This window comes from Gymnogyps californianus, chromosome 4 (genome assembly GCF_018139145.2).
Source record: "Gymnogyps californianus isolate 813 chromosome 4, ASM1813914v2, whole genome shotgun sequence".
NCBI classification, from domain to species: domain Eukaryota; kingdom Metazoa; phylum Chordata; class Aves; order Accipitriformes; family Cathartidae; genus Gymnogyps; species Gymnogyps californianus.
The window spans coordinates 81234595-81257117 of NC_059474.1; the positions used below are offsets into that span (position 1 = coordinate 81234595).

Genomic DNA, 22523 nt, shown 5'->3' on the forward strand with positions numbered 1-22523 from the left:
AATTCTGCCCTCTCAACATACTTCAGTCACCCCAGTTTGACGTTATCTTCATAACCATATGCTCTGTCCCGTCATACAAGTCATCATTGGAAGTACTGAATAGCACCAGTAAGGTCCAAGAGCCAGTGTTGGTTCTCTTGGACCTTACTTGATGCAAACTGCCCTTCTGATAGTGAACCACTGATAACAGTTCTATGGAAAATTTTCTAACAGCCTCTCCATCCACCCTGTATTAGCTCTCTAGTTCAGGCTCTTTTTATTTCTTCATAAGAATACCATTTCAAAAAATGTTGAAAGCTTTTCCAAATTTTTCTCTTTCTACAGGCCTTGTTACTTTGCTCTACAAGTAAATTGAATTGGCTTGGCATGATTTCTCCCTAACAAATTCATGCTGGCTTTTATTCATCTCTTTCTTTTGGCCACAGTCCCTGGTTATCCACTCTGAGATTTGGGGTTCTTTTTCCTAATAAAGTATGCCATTCATTTTTATTTGAAAGTTCTGTTTGTTTCTCCTCTTATTTATGCCTGTCTTAAATAGCATTGCTTTTTATTTGCATCAGTGTAGAGGAAAAAGAAAATGTAGACCTCTGTATGTACTCTGACAAAAGTGTTGGGTGGCCTTCCAAAGCTTTTAAATGTAAAAGAAAGAGCAATAGAATTAAGAATAGAGTCTGATATGATGTAGATTTTAAGGCTTTTTAAAGGAGAAAATACATCGTCTGTCCAGTGGGACACCACAGAATTAAAAATAAGAGAAGACTGGAATCTCATGTACAAGTTAGAGCCTTGTGGTCCACATAAATGGCACATCAATCCTGAATAGCAGTTTCCCTCACCCTACCAATTTCTGAAGGGCAACCACCACATCCACATACAAATCCGAGATGGTACAGTTGAGATCTAGCAACCCTTTAATAGAATGTTCTTATTTGCTAGCAGAACCAGCTAAATACTCTTTTTTTTCCTCCTTACTCTACATTGGCCTAACTTTTATCGCTTTTTGTTCTGTGGTCCTTGTGTTTTGTTTCCTTTTGCCTGGCAGAACTGTTGTGGCATCATGATTCCCTTGAGCGTGACTTTGTTGTTGCAGACATGCCATTGTTGTCTGATCTGTTGAGGCTTTAGAACAATGTGGGTTTTTTCTTCATGGAAATGATACAATGAGGTGTGTGTCATCGAATCTCTAAAATCTGTGCTGTTTGATGTGTTATGCTCATAAAAAGGAGATTTGAAGAAGATATTCTTCAAATACACCAGTTGATTTATAAGGGTAACAGGCATATTATAAGTGCATTGCTCCCTGAACTAGAAAGGAGAAACACAAAATCAAATGGCTTTTCAGTGAGATGTTGTGCCTGCAATGTGAGATTAGTTTTGGAAGTATAAAGATTCGGAGTTTGCTTATTTTATGGCCTCTGTAATCACATAGGAAACTGCTACTTGTTTATGCGCTGATTCCTATTGCCAGGTAGGCAGTTTCTTCTCAATTCTAAATGAAAGAACATCTTGTTCTTTCTGTTCCAGTGTCACAGTACCCACATGCTCATTTGCATTCCTAGATATTCATTATAATTTACAAAACAAAAAAGATTTCTGTTTTGCATAACTAGTTTTCATAAATACAAATAAAAAGAGCCAAAGCTGTCAAAATTCATCCTTTTGGCAACCTCCCACAGTTGTGCCAAAGGAAAAAAGTAAGGATTGAAGACCCGTCAAGGAGATAATAATAATGAGAAATCAGAACTTTTTGAAATATCTAACATATTGATGGTTATGAGGAACCAGATACAAGATACATAAGTTTATATATTCTGAATAATTTCTCAGTGATTTCAATCAAAAAAAGAGAAGGCAAAGAGTTGTAGCATAAATGTAATGATGATATGGACCATGAATCTGTATTAGTGAGCAATTTGAGAAAATTTCAGGGTATTGTTCCTACATATGCACAGTCTTCAGAAATCATTATCTACTTTGCCTTACCCCTGATCTACGCTGCTGCCTTTGGCCAATTATTCAAACTCTCCATAACCAGACTGCTAGCCTAGCTAGAGTTTGTAGCACAGGAGTGAAATGTTTGCTATTTTGTGGCCTACTCAATCTAACCACAGATAAAGTCACCCCAAGGAAGCCATATGCTGTTCATGATGGAAATTACAGCCACTACCATGGCGATGTTTGTTTCTACTCTCACCTGTTTGCAATGGCCTATAATTTTACAGCCAGAGACTTTCCTACTACGGTTTGTTTATCCAAGAAAGCACATACACAGTAACCAAGGGCGTGGATTTACTGCATGTAATTACCTTGTATTAAAATCTTACGTGCATATTTTCGTTGCACTGTGACATGAAGTGAACAGTGCTCCACAGAATCATTCTTAGTGCATGTTAATGCCATATACACGCAATGCCGGCGTTGTGAATGCATGCCACAGCTTGCTACCTGCTGTACTAATTTCCTGTGGAGATTAGAGGTTAGTCTTCCCCAGGAGCGACATTTAGGTGAGAGTTTTTGCTCACAAAAGCTGATCAGTAATTTTCAGGGAGCGAGAACAAAGGGCACTACAGATCTTCCATTGTTTTACCGAGTAAGTTTGGAGATCGGTTTGAACAGATAGTCAGTTCAAATGAGCAAAGGCAAAATGTAAACATTCAGTTATAGAAATAGTTTTATTCACAGAAGTGGTCTGTCCAAAACGGATTTTTGACTTACAAGCCTTTTCTTTTCCTCTTAACATTTTTAATTAACTGTCTTGCTCCGTTAATGGCATTTAGGCCTAAGAACCCTGCACTGTACCTGGTAACCCAGACTCCAAAAACAAACAAACTATCTCCACTAAGGTGCCTATTTTCAAAAATCACCTCATACAGACCTCCCAGGAGCTGGCAGTAAGAGGTGTCTGTGCCAGTCACTCAGCACAGTTGCTTTTCTGTAGGCCGCTTCACTTTTCATTTTGGGGATTATAGAAAATAACCTTCTCCTTTCCCCATCTTTATCTTATTGCATGCCAGGATTTACCACACATGTGTAGAGGTCGAGGTCCAGCATTTCCGGGAAGCGCTGGATTGACTGCCTGTGTGCATACTGCTCATGCTTTGGCCATCTCCCCACTGTGTGACGGAGGCAGCGGGCTGTGAGGAGTCCTGAGGGACCCCTCCAAAGGGAGTGGTTGGGAGTGGTCTGCTGACAGCTCAGGAGTCATCTGGCCTGCATCCCGACCTGTGAGTACTCACAAGTGATCCCCTGGGACTGAATGTCACCAGGCATGGGCACAAGCCAAACTGCTTACCCTGGGAGATTGTCAGACTCAGCTCTCCTTCCATAACGCTCAGGCCCTGCCCTGGAGTCAGGCCTCCACTCTTGATTCTGTCTCTCTGCTTTGGCTGACTTGGTTCAAGTCAGTTCCTATGCTTTTTCCTACATAAACACGTGCAAACAGGCTTTAAAACTCAGGCCATACTGTAACCTGGCTGGCTGTGAACAAATGTATGGCTACATTTGTGCAATGTGATGCTCGAGCTAATGTTCTCTGCCTATCACTCGTGCACGTCTGTTTGTATAGACGTGGCCTTAGTTCTCCCTCCAAAAAGTGGAGACAGTGATATGAACCATTTTTTGTTAGGGTTAACAAATATACTAATGAACAGCAAGATATATTATCTAGACATTACAATTATCATCATTATATGTTGGCCTTTTAAGAATGGCAGAATATACCAGACAGTGACCACTAACTGTCGCTTGATAGTGACAGGAAATTAGGGAGAGGGAGATCCAATAGTCCTGAACTACTAAACAAAAAGCCTTATCTGGCCAATGCCTGCTTTCAGTAGTTCAGGATTTCTGCCACTTCACGTGTGAAAATGTATGCACTCAGCATGAACCGAATACAATTTTCCACATGGATCACTAAGATCTTTATATGTACTTCCCTGATCTCTTAGTACTTACCCAAGCAGTGACAACGTTTCCTTACATGTCGAGAGGAGTGGAAGATATGTGCCTCTTTGTTCTCTAGCTACTTTCCATCTCTGATCTCTTGCTAAGCCTGTCATTTTGTAATATGTAACCTAGACACTGATACTGGGCAGCACACATAAAACATGTATGTTGAACTGTATCAGTTATAATATGCCTATTTATCTGGAATCTACCTCCTTTGTGATCTGCGGAGGTATCCTGAAATAATACAGAGCCTAAAATAAATCTTGTACAGAAGAGCAGAGTAGCTAACCAGTGATTTTTCCCCCGAAGTGAATCTTTCTTTCCTTCCTAAGTAACTGCATCATATGAAGGGCTACCTCTATTCAGTCCAGAGATTGCTGTATTTCAAGGATGAGTGAGGTAATCTCTTTATATAATCTGTAAATTATTTGGTCATGTTCTGCCAAACCCGATCTGGCAGAAGGTAGGACTTTTCTATCTTCATGTTTTATGAACCTCTGCCCAAGCTGCTGAGGATACTTTGGTGTAACATAAATATTTACAATACTATCAAGAATATTCCCTTTCTTTTCCCCTCCGTCTGTCTCAACCCTGCAAACACACTGTATTGCATAGAGTGGCTGGCAACAGTTATGCATATTGTTTCCTCCATTCACTCAAGCTTTGCTTTCAGTGCTGACTTTTAATGAGGAAGGTTCTCCTAGTAGGTATCTTGTCTGTTATAATTACTAAACACAAATACTGGATAAAACCCCTAAGCTGGAAAGATAACTTTTTAAAATTATTTATTATTTAGTCTGTTGTTCTTCCTAGCACACATACTAATATTTTTCACAGTTGGATAACATAAGAAGTGGAAGCAATTTGACCTGACAGTTCTCAAATGAAACGCTCTTCTAACATACCCAGTGGCCCTAAGCTCGCTCTCTCCTTGTAAAACAGTCCAGTTATCTCCCAGATAATGAGGTCTCACCCAATGGCGCCAGTATTACACTGTAAGTGGCTTTATAGCGCAGAATTCTATAAAAGAAATCCAGCTGGGTAACAGAACTTGGTACCTTTATAGGCACTGAATCATTTTATCCCTTAGGGGTTATTTTCTTCATTGGCTTTTATGTTTTTGGCAGCCTTTAAATCTGTTGATGCAGTCTTCTGTCTTACAGAAATGCTAATGAAACTTGGTTCCAATAAACAAATACAATGACAAGAAAGAGCTTCCAACTTAACTACTCAAGCAATGTAATTGTTTGTTTAAGTGCAAGATGCAAAGTGTGGGTTACAGAGAAGAGACAGTCACCAGGCAAAGTGACATTCTCAGCAATGATTTGGAAGAAAACATTGAGTCATTGCTGATAAAATAGGCCAATGACATAAAGACTCGTGGAATGGCAAATAGTGATAGGGACAGGACAGTCATACGGTGCAATCCGGAACTTTGGGAAGCTGGATCTACATATGTAACATATGATTAAATGCAGCCAGATACAAAGCTGCTCATCTAGCAACAAAAACATCAGTCATTGTAATTTCTACAGAATGAGGGATTATCCTAAATTTTTTTTAAAAGTAGTAAGTAGAAGTTTGGAAGTAATTTTACCTCATAGCTATCACCACATTTTTTATTTACATTTTGTTTCAATTTGGTTGTACATAATACTCTGTGAGGAGGTACATGTGTCCTGCTCTGTGTTTGTGAGTTCCTAATACACCTCAGACACAATATACTTAAAATGGTTATGTTCACATTTTTTTGCTGGAAGACCTCAGTCTATAAGCTTTGGTCCTTACAGTAGACTGGTGTTTAAATAAAATCTACTTTTTACAGGTTTCATACATAGGAACACAATATGCAAATTGTTTCTGCATATTGTTTATGCAGGGACACAGGGAACACAGTAAATAAATTGCAAGTTGTTTAAGATCTGCTGTTGAATCATTTATAGGACTTCAGTTAAAGATTTTTAATGATTTATTGTTGTATGTCAGGCAGTAATCAGTGGGTGGTATTGGACCCAGTCCTAATTAATTAGCAGATAACAATAAGCCACGAATGTATGCTTAGAGTTAACTCAGTAAAAAAGAAATATTCTTTGTCTGGTATTCAGTGGTTTAGAGTTTAGTAATGAGATTGTAAATTTGAAATCAATTTTCTGTAAGTTATTATCTTAATCAGATGAAGTCACTAAAGAACAAAAGTGTTTCCGGTCGTTTTCAGAAATGAGCTAAATAGCCCATAATATAAAATGTCTGATTCTATGTGGCATTCATACTCTCAAAAAGGCCAAATACAACAGCTTCATATAGCAGGTAGCATATTTTAGTGGTACTGCCATTAAAAAAAAAGGAGGAGCATAAGGATTGGGCCTCTCTGAGAGTTTGCTGTGTGGCCTGGACCTAAGCTGTGCTCTAGGTTCTCCATCTCTAAAAATGGAACAACACTGCCTATATTTTTAAGATTCTCCATAAAAGATAAGAAGTTTAGAAAATATATACATACAATCTGAATGATGTCCAGATTTATATTTCTTCTTCCTCAACGTCAGGTAATCTTTTTATCCTAATGATATGGTGTGGTATGGTGATATTTCATGTGCTGTGATACATGATGTGATCCTGACAGCTTACATTGTCAAAGCCTCATCTTCCCTGTGTAGAGGATTTGAAGCTAGAGAGTTGAGAATGCTGATCAGTACTAGGTGAATTCACTTTACATTGACTTTCTTGCTCTGCCTCTGGAATTAGGAGTGCAGGAATGTGCTAACTCTCCACAATGGTCACAGACTTGGCACAGTTCAGCAAAGACATGAAAAGGCTAGGGAAGTGAACCCAAAAGCCCCACAGCATTTCAACCAAATGTGGGCAGCCACAACGATTAGCTTCCTGCCAGTGGTTTGCCAATTTCCTTAATTCTGATGTGGGGAGACCAACTTCCCCAGCAGTCTTAACCAAGGTGTCTCCTTCTGCTTGCCAGTCCACTGTGTACATAGTCCAGCATCATGATCAGGACCATTTTCATCTAGCTGAAAATTATATACATAAGTCTTCCCATTCAGGAGATGAGGTGAAACACATATGTCTGTGCTGAACTCTGTAAATTGATTCTGAGAGGAACTATTGAGTATTGCTGGTTGGAGCTAAAGTTTTAGTTTATAATTCTTTTTCCCTGTACAATTTTGTTATAGAACACTTCCAATGACTTACTGTCTCCCAGTGTGTGGGTTTTTTTCCACAGTAAACACATATTTGAATCTGTGAGAAGCTAGCTCTGCTCTCCACGGATCCCTTCCATCCTTAACTATTCTAATTCTGATTCAGCTTCCACAAGCTGCATATTTTCATTTAAAAAAAAAAGGCAAATATTCAGCTGGTTCTAGCAGACATGTAGACATGTTAGATTTCTTCATTGTGTTCTTACCTGCATTTCTGATGTAGAAATTCTCAGAACTGGCTCATTCCTAGGATGTCTTTCTCTGTACCATTTACCCTGCAGGACCACCTATTTGAGGCTATATTGGGCTCAGATGGAAGAGTATTTGAGACCGTTTTTTGTCACAGAAAATTTCTCCTGATATCACATATTCTGTCATCTGAAGTTAAAGAAAGGATTATAATCTAAGGCCATTCTCTTTTAAAGTCACTGGCCTTACAAGATCTCACAAAACTTTTTAATCTCCCTTATGATTTTTTTCCTGCACTGTATTTGCCCTGTACTTCTTCATTTTTCTGTCCCTGCCACCATTCAACACACAAATGGTAGTTTTTCTTCCTGCTTCCTCACAGTGCATTCTGATGTATATAAGATGCCACTTCTTCTTGCCACTGGTAATAAAGAAAAGGTTGGTTAATGTCAGTGCTATAGTGATGTTTTTGACTGAATGCTGTCTCAGAAAGGAAAGTAAAAACTTTCTAGTGAAATGTCCCTTCTACAGAAATACCCAAGCTGGATTATGTCTCAAATATCTGTCTTTTAAAAACAATTCAGCTGCTTGACTCATGAACGGGAAAACAGCTAGGGCTGTAAGAAACATGATTTCATCAAAGTTCCATCTTTGGATGGAACAAAATATCTCAGCAAAACACATCATATTTAAAAATATGAGCAAGAATATACTGTAAAGAATAGGGCAAATCCTTTGAGAAAGATTTCATAAATATTCATTACAATAAAAACAGAAATTTGTCTTGCATTGTTCATTGCTTCTAGCAATGCCTGTCTCAAAATTCTTAACTTTTAGTTAAAATAAATGTCTGACTGTCAGACATTCATGGGCAACAGGTAGGCATAAACAGTTTATTTTTGTTTGATGAAATATTTAAGAATGAGTACATAACAGGCATGATTTGAAAGAAAAAAAGATGCTTTTTTTGAAAAATAGATTTTTAATCTATTAATATCTTTGATTTTCAAAATCTCTCAAAAAGTTGCAGAAGAGTCTCTCAGTCTGACTAACAGAACCAGAAACAATATTATTTGGCATAAATGATTCAAGCAAATGCCATCTTTTGCTAATCTTCTGACATATTTCTACCTAGGACTATACTGTGCTCATGAATATATAGTTGGTAAAACAAATCTGGATATGCGGCCCTGATATTTTTGTGCTTGAACTTACTTGCTTGTCAGAGCAGGAGAAATATGAAGCTTGTTGTATTTTCTAATGCAAACAATGCCATTATGAGATTGTAGCAAAATGCTTCTACCTCATGAATTCAGTATTTGAGCCAAAATCACCTTCCTATGCTCCTGCTGTTGATTTTGAATCAAACATATTATTTACTCTCTTGAAAATTTCCCAGTGGTTAGGCCCAATTGCTCAAAATCCAAGCAAATCCAATTTGCTATGACAAAGTCAAAAACTTAATAACTTGCGAAAAGTGTGGTTTGTTTTTTCTTGACTGTCTTGCCACTGTGAACATTCCAGAAATATTCCTGCCATTAAGTTGTGGTGCTCTCTCTCCCTGTTTTTAAACTATTACTCAAAGCACATCCCATTCTTGCCACTGCAAGAATCTAAATGCCTGTGGATTTACTGTGTGGTAAAAATGCACTATGTTAATTAAATGTTAAGTGTTTCTTTTCAAATATAAAAATAATTAAACTTTTTGCATTTGACATAGCAGCAAGCCATTCTGTTAAAACAGAAATTAGACACCAGCTTCAATTTTACCCTTGACAGTCTTGCCACATATTTTGCCCTACAGACCTGACAATATGTCTTGTGCTCAAATTACTCAATAAAAACCTGGGACAATTTCTTTTTTGGTGCACCAGAACCAGAATATGATTACAAAGTCAACAAATTGCTGTAAAAATCTGTCTGCAAAAACAGGATGCCTTGTGGTTTATATTAAATATTTCAAAAGCTGGCTTCTTCCAAACATGCCACATCAAAGCTTTACTCACAAGCCATCTAGGTACTTCATTTTGGCTCGGACCACTATATGCTGGGTAACAATCCCTGGGCCCCTGGGAAATGAGAGCAGCCTAGATTCTTGAGGGAAGGAGCATTTCAAAACAACTGTTCAAATATGAGCTAAACCAACATGTGATGTCTCCGCTGAAGAAACAGTCTTTGCTTTTCGGTACTGGTATTGCAATATATTTACTGAAGTCAATAGTTATTTTGACTAGTGAAGTATCTGGTCTATATCTGGTCTATTAGACTTTCCAAAAATTTCAGAGTAATCTAATTACCATTGGAAGTATTAAAGAATGTGCACTCGGTAAAAATATAACACCAACCATAACACGCCATTTTGTGTAAATCAGGCAAAAGGCAAAAATAAAAACTGTAAATAAGAGAATGTGGAAAGAGGTAGATTAAACATCATTGTTTATTCTTACCCCCAGTTCCTCCCACTGAATTTATGTTTCCTGGCCAAGAGTGAATATCTAACATTCGTTTCCTATCCAGAATAACTGCATATCCTGCTACTGAAATAAAACAAAATTCCTTTGAATAGGTACAAATGTTCTGAACCTCCTACAGTAGAGAAGGATACCAGTAAAGAGGTGTAGGACTAGGTAGTTATCTCTCACAAAACAGGCAGCTATTATAGCTACGTTGGACACTGGAGCCAGAGATGTTTTATTAAACTGTATGTAAGTCAATTCACTTTTTTATGGGTGGTTTCCATGGCTGTATGTGGATCAGAGTCTTCTGTGTTTCTGAGGCAGATGTTCTTCTGATTTCAGCTGTGCTTAATGCTTTCTTAAAATGGCTCTTCGGGAAATAGGAGAGGTCCTAAGGCTCTTGGTCTGGATTCTCAGAGGCATGTAGGCATTTCGGCATTTCTCTGAATGATTTCAACTAAGGCAGAAATTCCGTAGGTGGATGGTGAGCTCATCTCACTGTTCTTTTCTGCTGAAAGGGAAATTGCCCCTCAGGCCCTACCCTCACCACTGTACACCCTTCCTCTCTACCTTGCGCTGTCACGTTCATCCCATCTGACCAGCAGAGAACTAGCCTAGGAAAAGGTGGGACCGTGCACCAGTGTGAAAGCCACCATTTGTGGTGGCAGAAGTTCAGCCTGCCTCAGCCATTTCACAGACCTTCCATAAATCGCTTGAAGTAGAACACCTAAACTCTTCAAGCAATTTGGCTTCATATCAGTAGCAAAAACTCGCCTCTTTTCTTTCCTCTTTTCTTCTTTTTTAAACGGAGGAACAGCTTGGCTGAGCTTTCTGTTTGCTTCACAACTGTCCAAGCTTTGCCCTCAGCTTTTTACCACCCAGACAAATGGCAAATCCCAAAGAAGTTACACCCATTTTGTTTTCTTCCTCTGTTTTTGTCTTTTAATAAAAACTCTGCTGGATGCACAGTGGCAAAGCTCAGGTCTGAATAGAAAAGCCTCCACCCAGTTGATGCCGCGAGGGAAGAGTGATTTTAGATTTACTTGCAGGTTCACTGTAATTTTCAAAAGATTACACGGGGCTGACAATCTGCTTCAACTCACAGCCAATAAATACTGGCAGCATTTTACGTAGTGTTTCACTGGAGAATCAACTGCAGGGGAAGAGAGCTACCTAACTGACATTACTGTCAGTTGGATTTTGGTACCCAGGCTTTTTTTAGGAACTTGCATCTCAGAATGAGACGCTCTTTTACTGAGCAATTTGTTGTTGCATTTAATAAGGATCACATTGCCAATACTTGTTCCTGTTATTTTTATTAGTTCATTAACCCAGTCATTTAATTACCAGGGTATTCTGGAATCTTTCAGGACAATTAAAAGCTTCCCTAATAATTTGCAAGACACCGTTTTTTTCCTTTTGTTTGAAAGGATGTGCTCCTGCCGCTGAGGGGGTGCATATGGCTGATGACCTGATGGAAATGGGTGACCTGCACAGACTGTACAGAAATGGACTGGAGGCCTGAAAGGAGAAGGCAGGGCTGGGAGAAGGGAGGCACAAAACAGAGCGCGAGGAGGCTGGAATACAGAGAAAATGGTGTTTGATGAGAAGCATCTTGATGGACTTGGAAAAGAAGCAGCAAAAGTTTAGGCCAGATATGAAAGTACTGCATATCTGAATAAATGTAAATAGAGAATGCGCCCCAGATGGGCTCAAGGAGATGGATGTGGCTTGTGATACTTGCAGATCCAAAAGTTGTAGTTCACAAGTGCAAGTGTAGTTCCTAACATAGATTTCTTACTAGAGGTTTCCCATTAGGGTAAAAATTTTTTTCAGTTGTGATGAGTGTGCAAAGAACCATAAGGCTCTTGAACTCCGGTTGCATTCTCAGTCAGATTTGGTGACTGGAAGACTGAGCATAGAGGAGTCAAAAATATCACGCTCTAGAACCCCAAGAGCTTTTTGACACTTGCAAAGTGTGGGCCACTTTCAGGACTGCTTTGAAAGGTTCACTCAGCTCTCTACCTTAACTTTCCATTGTTTTTTACATGCTTACGGTGCGTACAAGCTGTTTCTTGCTCTAACCGCTGTTGTGAGATGATTCTGTTTGCCCTGTGATATAATTCCATGTAAGTTATCCCAAGCAATCTGTGCTTTTGAGGCATTTCAGTAGCTGCCATCCCTGGAGACTAAAAAGCTATCTTTATTCATAGAACAAAATCAGTGTAATAACCAGCATAGTCCTTCATATTTACTTGCTTTACTATAGTCCTGATTCACAGGGAGTACCTACTATTGCTCCCAGTTTCATTCCTTATATAACCTCTATGCTTAGAATGACAACAAGCAAAACACTTATACTTTGTCATGCACCCTCCAGGAATTACATTTACATCTATCAATGTAAAAACATTTCAAGTTCATTTAAATGCATTTTATTAAAAGACTTGCTTTCAGAAGTGAAAAAAATCTACTGCGCACAGAAATTACGCTTCACAATAAAACTCACATTTAGTATATACACTATCTAGAACAAGCTGTGAATTAAAAATGGCTAGTATTAGGAAGTAATGTGAAAACCAGAAATATTATGAGTTACATTTTTTATCAACATGCATTTTAAAAGATATGTCATTTTTGTATCTTAGTGGTGGTACAAGTGGAACAGCATTTTCTCCTACTGTAAACATGAACATACTTATTGCTTATGAAGTCTTAAACATACTAATCTGTTTCCCATAATGTTTTGTATGCACATCTTACGTATGTGGATGGACTTTATATAATATATACACCTATAGTTCTAATAATAAACAGATTGTGATGTTCCTGGGGGTGAGGCCCTATTTAATAACAAAGCAGACCATATATAATCCTCTTGCACTTCACCTCTTCCCTTAATAATATATTTAAGAACCTTCTTTTGAGTTAAGCAGTCAGTGAAGCACTAAACCTAAAACCAGAAATTATATCTAAAATGCAGCTTCTTAGCAACTGAAAACAAGGACGAGAACATTGAGTCATTTATTTTTCAGTATAAGATCATCTCAGCAAATTGATTACTTTTGTGACTATTTTAAAAGGTTACTAAAGCACACTTTGAAGTAGGAGAGATACTGAAACTTGAAAAAGCATATATCTCATACATTTTTTTCAGGAAGACAACCACCTGCTATAACTTTATAGGACATTTCTGAAGGATTTCTGTGCCACTGGAAATAAAAGTTAAAAAACCCCAAACTCCAAAGTAAATAATGGCCTGGAGAATCCCCTTTAAAAGGATGTTTTATAAATGATTTAAGGTGAAGTGAGATCTGTAGGCTTGGTGGTTTTCCCAGAAAATTATGTATTTTGTACGCTGCTTTATTTTTTCACTCAGCTTGGCATTTTTTCAAGAGTATTTCTGTATGCAGGTGCTAATCCAGCCTATAGCAATAACATAGAACAGAAAACTGAGTTCATTATGCTGTTCTTAAAAATTAAGGAAATTGTACATATATCCGAAAGCAGTATGAGATGTTTAGTCTTTAGAAAAATAAGCATTACTATGATTAATGAACATCAGTCCTTGCAGAGGATATATAAGACTGATTTTCTCAGAAACCTCAAATAAAAAGCAAGATCAGATCATTTTGATTACTAGCATTATTAACATAGGTTCCTATATTTGACTGCATCTTCATGCTGTGTTAAACTATAGCTACTTTTGTGATTGTTAAATCACAGGAAGGGGACTAAGGAAATAGAAATGACAAGAAATAAACCTATGCTGAAAATCCTTCTGGATTCTGCTTAACTCGAAGGTGACCCTGACTCTTCCATAAAAAGAAGGAAATTGCTTTAGGCTCATATTCTAACTTGCACTGGAGGAATCTCTAAAGGCTTAGAGTTTTCACTTTAACTGGATAAACAGACAGATATTCACATGCAGTGAACTATCTTTTGCACCTGCCAAAATGTACTGGAAATCCTGTGACAACAGGTTTTTTGGCAAAAGTCAATATTTTGCTTGCAGACATGGCCAGACCTAAAAAGTGCAGAGGTGCAGAAAAATAAAAAAAGGAGAGGAAAAAGCCAATACAGGTTCTGAATCTGAGAAAAATTTGCTTGTTGCTTTTTGTGATTGTTTAGACTGGTTTATACTTCACCTTCTACCAGTTTGAGTATTTTTTTATTTGTAATAAAGTATGGCAGTCTCCCGCAACTTGTATGTTTGCTCATATTGTCATTCCCAAGCGGCCTACTCCTCCACACTTAGCTCCAAACAAGCAGAAAAGGTATGATATGAAATGGACCTCTAGCCTGATACCGAAAAAGAATAGAGAGGCTTTCAACAATGATAATTTAAATCTAGTTCCTTGGAAAAATTCAGGAGTACAAATGTGCAGAATGTCAAACAGTTGCTGTACGTTCAGGGTTTGGGGAGAAATGAGGGAAAGTTTCCTCACCAGGAGGGTTTGTAAGAGTGTCACTCATATGAGGGCAAAACCAAGTGCACCTCCATTGACTTCAGCGAAGTTATACAGACTTACAGCAGCGTGATTTACCTGAGCTTTGATTTTCAAGTTTGTCCAACCCATTTTATTTCATTTCAGGATATTTCACCTCTTGCCCTGGCCCTTCCCCTCAACAACCTGTTTGTTTCTGGGCAGCTATGCACAGAAGCCTTCTTTAAAGTACCGTATTTGCAAAACAAAAAATTAGAATACATTTATAAGAACTGTCCTATGTAATCTTAGAAATGCATGTTTTAAGCCATTTGGTTTTGTTCTTAAATTATTTTGTAGTTACCAAAGAGATTAGGGAATGGAACAAGAAGAGTTCTGGTCTTTGAAGCAAAGGTGTGCCTAGGTAGCTTTTTAGAAAATTTCAGTTTAGCTGTGTGACTGATACACTTGTAGAATGTGCTGTGCTTGCAGTGAATGTGTCATATAATCTCATCAACGTAACACAAGCCATGGCTTATACGGTTACTACTTTAAAGAATTAACTATGAGATAAGTCATACAGTGCTTGCGGTAACTTTCTGTTGTTGTTGTTATTGTTTTAAGAGTAAAAACATTTGTGAACACTCTTGTATATACAGTTCCAGAGCCTGAATTACTACAGTATTTGTCTGGGTTTATTCTGGCACCAGTTTAAATGTTCTGATCTACAGCATTTGTTTATTTGCTTAACTCTTGTCCTAAATTTCCAAAAGAAACCCTCAATTTCCATTCAGTCACTCAGTTGCTGTTCTGAAAATCAACATCGTGGTGGATTTGGGGATTATGGTAACAATGAAAATCTCTATGTTTGCATGGATTTCTTTCTATTCTTATTGTCACTCCAAGTCACTGTGACAAGTAAATCTCACAGACTGAGACTCTGAGTATCCAAAATCAGCCAGAATTTTGCAGTGGAACATCCTAGACTCTCTGCTGGAGTGAATTCCCTAAAAGGAGACAAAGATCATTTTACAGTCCAAAACCAAAAAGATTTATTAAAAATAAAAATAGAAGTGATTTAAATAGATCTTGAATATAAACTCAATAGAAACAAGAACAGTTTATACACAAGTCTCTCCCTGCCCACCATGCCTTACTAGACAGGTCCTAGCTTGTAGACTTGATTTCAGTGGACTCAGAAACTTTCTGGCTGACAACACTATTGAGTCCCTCAGGAGCTTTTCTATCACTTCTTTGCTTCCAGTTGTGTCTCATTTACCTTGTGGCTTCTTGAACCTTTTCCTCCCAAGCATGCTCAGGTAGCCCACCTGAATAAAGAGCAGTTTCTCACTCACAGAAGAAACTACCTCACCCAGTCATTTCCTTAACATAAGACAACTGTGAACATAAAGAAACAGTTTAGAAAAACAGTTGTGGGTTGGTGTCCTGGTTTTGGCTGGGATAGAGTTATTTTTCTTCTTAGTAGCTGGTACAGCGCTGTGTTTTGGATTTAGTGTGAGAATAATGTTGATAACACGCTGATGTTTTAGTTGTTGCTAAGTAGTGCTTATCTTAAGGACTTTTCAGTTTCCCATGCTCTGCCAGCAAGTAGGTGCACAAGAAGCTGGGAGGGAGCACAGCCAGGACAGCTGACCCGAACTAGCCAAAGGGATATTCCATACCATGGAACGTCATGCCCAGTATATAAACGGGGGGGAGTTGGCCGGGAGGGGTGGATCGCTGCTCGGGCATCGGTCAGCGGGTGGTGAGCAATTGCATTGTGCATCACTGAGGGTTTTTTTCTTTTTTTTTCCCTCTTTTTTTTTTGTTATATTCCTTTTCATTACAATTATTATTATTATTATATTTTATTATTATTATTGTTAATATTATATTTTACTTTAGTTATTAAACCATTCTTATCTCAACCCATGAGTTTTACTTTTTTTCCTGATTCTCCTCCCCATCCCACTGGGAGGTGGGGGGGAGTGAGGGAGCAGCTGCATGGTGCTTAGCTGCTGGCTGGGGTTAAACCACGACAGTCAGTTGCTGGTTTGTTTTTTTTTTTTAAAAAGAACCACTCCAAAATGTTTGTCACACTGTGTTTCATAAGGAAATTAAGGTTTTGTAAGCACAGAGTAAAAAATGAAAGCTCAGAATTAATACCCAATTTTTCTACAATATTGCAGAAATACCCCTGCGGAAGTGTTGCAGTGTTCTTATTTTTGCAAGCAATTGCAGGGAAGCCTAGAGATGTTTGCTGAAATCCTAAGAGTAATGATCATGTTACAGAATTTCCAGGGAATTGATTTCTGGTTGATATCATACACCATCTTGCTCAAAAGATGATTGAAAGAGGACATTTCCTCTTTCTCTGGCATGACCATCACCTATTGCTACTTTTCTTTAAGGTAGCTTGACTGATTTTGAGTTAAATTTCCTTCACAGTTCATGTCCGAAGAAGCTCTGCCTCAGGGAAAAGCAAAATTCTTTCCTGCTATTTCCCATGATGCTGGCAAACATCTATTTTATGTGCTATTCTATATCCTGTTTTATAATCTAATCTTATTTGTCACTCAAAAGTTTTTTCTTCAAGATGCATCGAAAGAGCTACTGATCATTTTTATCTTTTCTTTACTACAATTTTACTTGAAACCATTCCTAATTTCTCCAGCAAGAGAGGAAAATATGATGGTATGGTTCTCATCACTGAAGTCAAGGTTGTGTCAGCCTTTCCATTATATAAACCCTTATTTTGAAGAGTTTCAAATTCAGCTATAAAAATTCAGTCTAAGCTGAAAACTGGCAAAATAAGTCTTTGCATGGGATGTGTTTCTTTGAAAAATATAAAAAACTGCATTTGATTGCCTTTGTGTCTCTTAAGTCCCTGAAAGACCTGTCAAGCTACACTTAGAATGCTCTTTAGATGCTTGCAAGACCAATATTCAGAGATGCTGAGTGTTTTCAGCTTTCAGTTTGCTGCAATTGCTCAAATTTAGATTTTCAGTATTTTTCTAAAATATTTGTTCTTATGATTTTTATTTTTACTGTGTTGATCCTCCAACAATTTAAAAAATGCTTTCTTTTCTTTTGGTACCATATTTACATTAAAAATGTACATTAATTTCTTGTTAACTTCTATTCCTAAGCTATTTTTAAATAAAATAGTTCAAGATTCTTTGTGTTGAATCATAACTAGTGCAGTTCTAGCTTTGACAGTTAATTTATACAGAGAAGTGGGACAGGGATAATTTAACTGACTCCTTTGTTTTTACGGTCAAGAGCTCTTATTGCAACCTAGTCCACTGCCAAATTCTACCCAGGAATTCCTTGACTAGAATCAGTAAAATGTGAAGGACAGAAGGGATATGCCTCAATGTGCTTGACCAGTGGTTGTTCTGGGAGATCAAAAATGAGTTTAAGTCAGATGTTGAGGGCGGTCTTCTCTGTTCTCAGACAGAAAAATAACATTGGTGATTAATGTGGAAGGAAATAGAAGAAAGGGGAAGGTGTACTTCCCGGCAAAATGTGATCATTGATAATCCTTGTTTAGAGTTACAGGGAAAAAAATATATATTCTTCTGTATTGGACTTCTGCCTTGGTTAGGTGATGTCAAATTTGAAACAGTTCTTCAAACATGACCTTTATTATTTTACTCTTTTTTTTTATACCTGACGTTGGTATATCCATGTTAAGCGGAGAGGTATTTTACACAGATAAACACTGAATCACTTGTAGACAAAGGAAACAAACCGTGACATTAACTCTGCAGAATGGGCAAAATGCCAAAGGAGCATAGGTCGCAATTCAATAAGCATTTACGCATATGCTTAAGTTTATCCCTTTCCACCAAAGGACTTACATGGGCTTAACTTTAAGTATGTGGTTACATCCCATTGAAATCACATGATTAAGTGCTTTGGTGAATATAAATTACTCAAAACTATAGTGGGACAACTAATAGAGTATTTTGCAAGACAAGAAAATGTATATTAATTGTAGATTACAGGTATGTACTTACTGTCCCCATAGAATTCCTTTATACTGTAACTGGTTTTTAATGACAAAATCTTACATTCTTCATGTACCCATCGATCTTAGATCTTTCCTCATCTGCTTTGCTGTTTCAAAGCTGGACGTTTTGGTTGGTTGGTTGGTTGGTTTTTAAAGAAAACTTTTCCTGAAATCACAGAATTACCAGGTCGTTTTGAGAATGCACCCATTTTTATTTGAGAACTCAGTTGTGGACTTTGGCTCTGAACTTTGGATACTGAATTCCAGAACTTTTGACCTGACAAAATAGCCAAAATAATTGGACTTAGATTCTTCACAGGCAACAACCAACATTAACCTCTCTCTGTGTCAGTATAGCCATAGAGCTTTCATGTTATTATAAATATCAGCTGTTAAGTGATAAAGCCTCACTTCTTAATTGAAAACTATTATTTTTTCTTCAGCACAATGCTTCTGCTGTTTTTAGTCTTGAAGTTTTATCTTTCTTTCTTTTGCTAATCCGCATCTTCTCCCTGGCAATATCTCTGTGTTCTACTGTACTTCAAACAGTTTGGCAACTAAATGAGTGTTTGAAGTTGATTTAATTACATTAGCATGAGATGCCAATTAGATATTTGTAGAAAGATTTTGCTGAATGTTATTTCTTGAATAGCTGAACGAGGCACGCTGGCCCACAGTTATTCAATTCCAGCCAGACTAACAATAATGTAAACTGAATCTCTTTCTGCATGTAGTCACTCCACACAAAGAATAAACAGTGGATGTACTTTAATTCAAATGGTCTCTTGTTTTAATCATTAAAAAAGATAAATTCCCAAGAAATGTCCTCATTTAGTTGTATTTTGCCTTCATTTTTATATGAAGCCTTGGCAGATTGACCGATTTTAGAGATGAAAATTGGATAACTTAGAGCAAAGGACTGGAAGCCAGCTTCCTAAAATTCTTTTCCAGCTAGGCTATTCACTCAGAAACAATATATCAAAAACTATGTTTATTCAAGTTAGACAGAGATAATGAGCAAGCACAGCTCTCATGAAGGCCAAGATGATAGATTTCCTAGTTTATTTCTAGTTTTTATGCAAAGAGTTTCAAGAATGGGATTGAAAGTTAGGTCTAACATCCATTCAGGCTGTCGAATGATAATGCTCTGATTCCAATAATGGCTTTTCTCCTAGTAATTCCCACTAAATCCCACTCTACAACCCTAAGGGCTACAGTGTTCAGCAGTTCTAAAATATTCAACTTTTATTTAGGAGGCTGGTTATGAATTTCAAAGCCTATCTGTGGGTGCATATTTATGAAATTTTTCACCCCAAGCAATCATCATGACACTGTTATTGAAGTAAGTCAGGGCAGCCTCTCTATAGTTTCAATATATTGATATAGTTCAAGTTTAAATATTGATATGGCTCTAAAGGTGCTTGGAGTCATATTAAAATTAATGAATTAGAAAGCATTTTGGTAACTAGCATGAAACCTATGGAAGTAGAAGACTTTTATGTACTGTATTAGGTACTGTTGCTACTGTTATTCTTTGGTCATGGAAAGTTTGTCTTTGGAATTTTGCACTGAAAGAATAGAGAGATTTGCACAAAGGGACAAAACAGAGCAAGATACGGTTATATAAATAGCAATGGCTTTTGTGGGTCCTTTGCTCTATTGCAGCTATAGTGGTTGAAGTAAGAGTTTCTCATCTATGATCTTTTGGCAATATCCTGCAAAGAGCCATACTATTGTATTGCACAGTCTGTTACTATGGAAACAAAAATATTTTTAGTAGTGCCTTTCAGCTGAAAATCTCAGTATTTCTAACGAACACTGGCTGAGCCTCACAGCACCTATGGGGCAGGTCAGTGCTCCACAAGTGGGAGTGGTAAGATAGCGAGAACTAAATGACTTCTCTAAATTCATGGATAACACTCCCCTTGGAGTGGAGTCCCTATCTCTTGGCTTCATCCCTTGCTGTAACTGCCCTTGTGAAGCACCTTTTCCCCATGAATGTGAGCTAAAGTGCAATTCAGTAGAAGGTTTCATGAGCTAAAAAGATAAGCTGGATTTAAGTAATAATGCCTTTTATTGCTAATCACTTGATTTTTTTTTTTAATTAAGAGTAATAATAACTAAGTTAAATGTTTGGGGGGTTTTGTCTGCATTGACTATTCACTTCTGTTTACAGAAATGTGAAAACAGAGGATGTCTTCTAATGAGAGAAAAGAAATCATTTAAGGTATGTTATTAGTAGACTGGTCTACTATCCTTTTACCCTTTTCGTAATCAGAATAACTTCATCTTTGTTGATAGTGTCTTTTTGCTTGCCAATTCTAGTTCTAATCCAATCTATGTAATTAGTGCTTGCACAAAAACCTGTTTCTTATGGTTCTTCGTTCCCTATACGCGATGCCTGGTATTTTTGGTACAGCTAGGATGCATCATAAGACATATGCCAGTACAATCACTGTTAATATGCAATTTCACCACCAGTTGCTGTAGATCATATCGACCAATCTATCTTCTTCTTTGAGAATAGCCTATCCAAAGCAAGGCTTACATGATATACAGCTGAGAAACCTGTGTTGATGCTATCTTTTTTTATTGTTGGGGAGTACATTTAATTTTTAAACCGAATTCCTGCAATACTACCTTAATGCTTCTTTCCAAAAAGAGCTGCCTGAATTTTCTCAAAACTAGGAATAACTGTACTATAGAAGTCATTTTATACTCTTACAAAAATGACTCCTGAAAACACCCCCAAAACTCCAACTATGCTGGCAGCTTAAGGGGTGAAATGAATCCAAAACATAGCAAAAAGCAGTTACAAAACAGCGTTTTGGCTAGGATCCAAGAAATCTGTTAGCTATTCTGCAGTGATATGGCTATCCTCCCAGCGCTGACTTAAAAAAGAAAATTGAGAAGATACTAAGGACTGGGAAAGTGATAATTTTATCTGGAATGTTGTGGCCAAATTCTGAGGACAGCATGTAAATGTCTGCAGAGGGAGAAAAAAGACCTCACTTCAAAATTACCTCATCCAGAAGAAATCCAACTGCCATATGTTCGTTTGGCCTGCATTTGATACCATAAAGATTCTAAGATACATGCAAGGAGGAGAGGGGGGTGGTTTCTCTTTTTTAAAGGAAGAAACATATAATGAAGTAGCTGTAAATCTGCATCTTGATTTGTTTACGCTAATTTTTAATCTGCTCCAGAGTCTTGCTGAGATGTAAAACACAACAATTTTAACTGGAAAAATGGACATATCCTATAGCAACAGTTTACTGTTCTCCCTCTGCCAACCAGAGACCATCTTATATGTAGCAAGCAAAGACCAAGGCACATTTGGCCTTCTATAAACCTGGAAAGCAGAGGCAAAACAAATTAATGATCCCACAATATTGGGAGATTTGGTAATAGTTTTTCCACTGATTTTGTGATCACCCTTAATGAGTTATAGGAATATAATTTGTGATGTAATTTTTTTTTCCTTTGAGTTTAAATCCAGCTACTATGAAAACAATGATAAGTGGAATGCAAATTCAGTTCCAAAATATTTCTCTAACATGGGAGAGGCCTGTGTTCCCATACCCTTTTTAAAATGAAGTGGCTTATTCAGAAGCAGCGCTGCTGAGGGGCTTCCACCCAAAGCACTTCAACACTTAATTAAATTATGGTAGTATCTGAGAAAAGAGGTGCAGCAATTTCAGTGGCTGACAGCTGAATTTACACACATTGATTTCTATTAGCTGAGGCCCTGGTTTCACGATGCCCAGAGTTTGGCGGCAATTGGACTTCATGGCACTGCGCCCTCGGCGCCGTAGCTCACTACTCCTAACTTGTGCCAACACAATCTAATTTGTCTGCAGGCTCTTTTTGTGATATAGATGGGCTGGTGTGACTTAAAACCTGTATTTTCTTTCCTCAAAAACTTCTCTAAGACAATTGACAGTGCAGCCTTTCAGACTGTCTCAGGAAAGGTGCCCTGGAACCTGAAATCAAAAACAAGTGCCAGGAGTAAAGCTGGGAATTGTCGCCAAACCCTTTGTAACATGAAAATGCAGCCTGGGGCTACATATGCTGCCTTGCTCTGTAAATGGGATTGTGCTCGAAGCTGCTTGCCAGTTCATCAGGGGAGTTTTTATACCGTGTTCTATCATTGAACTTAGCTGTCATTGTTCCTTTAAAAAAAAAAAAACAACCCACAATAAAAACACCATTCTCTATTTTATCTTAGGATGTGCCAAGGCTTGTCTTAGTGTAGTAACTCAATATTTTCTTTGAATTT

At 37.7% G+C, this 22523-nt stretch overlaps 1 long non-coding RNA gene across 1 annotated transcript in view; it reads left to right on the forward strand.

Annotated features, from left to right (window-relative positions):
- The window catches only part of LOC127015592 (uncharacterized), a 152637-nt gene that overhangs the window by 120717 nt on the left and 9397 nt on the right, over positions 1-22523 (forward strand). The window contains exon 3 of the long non-coding RNA XR_007766355.1: positions 20421-20471. This is a non-coding gene — a long non-coding RNA (uncharacterized LOC127015592). The remainder of the gene's footprint in view (positions 1-20420; positions 20472-22523) is intronic.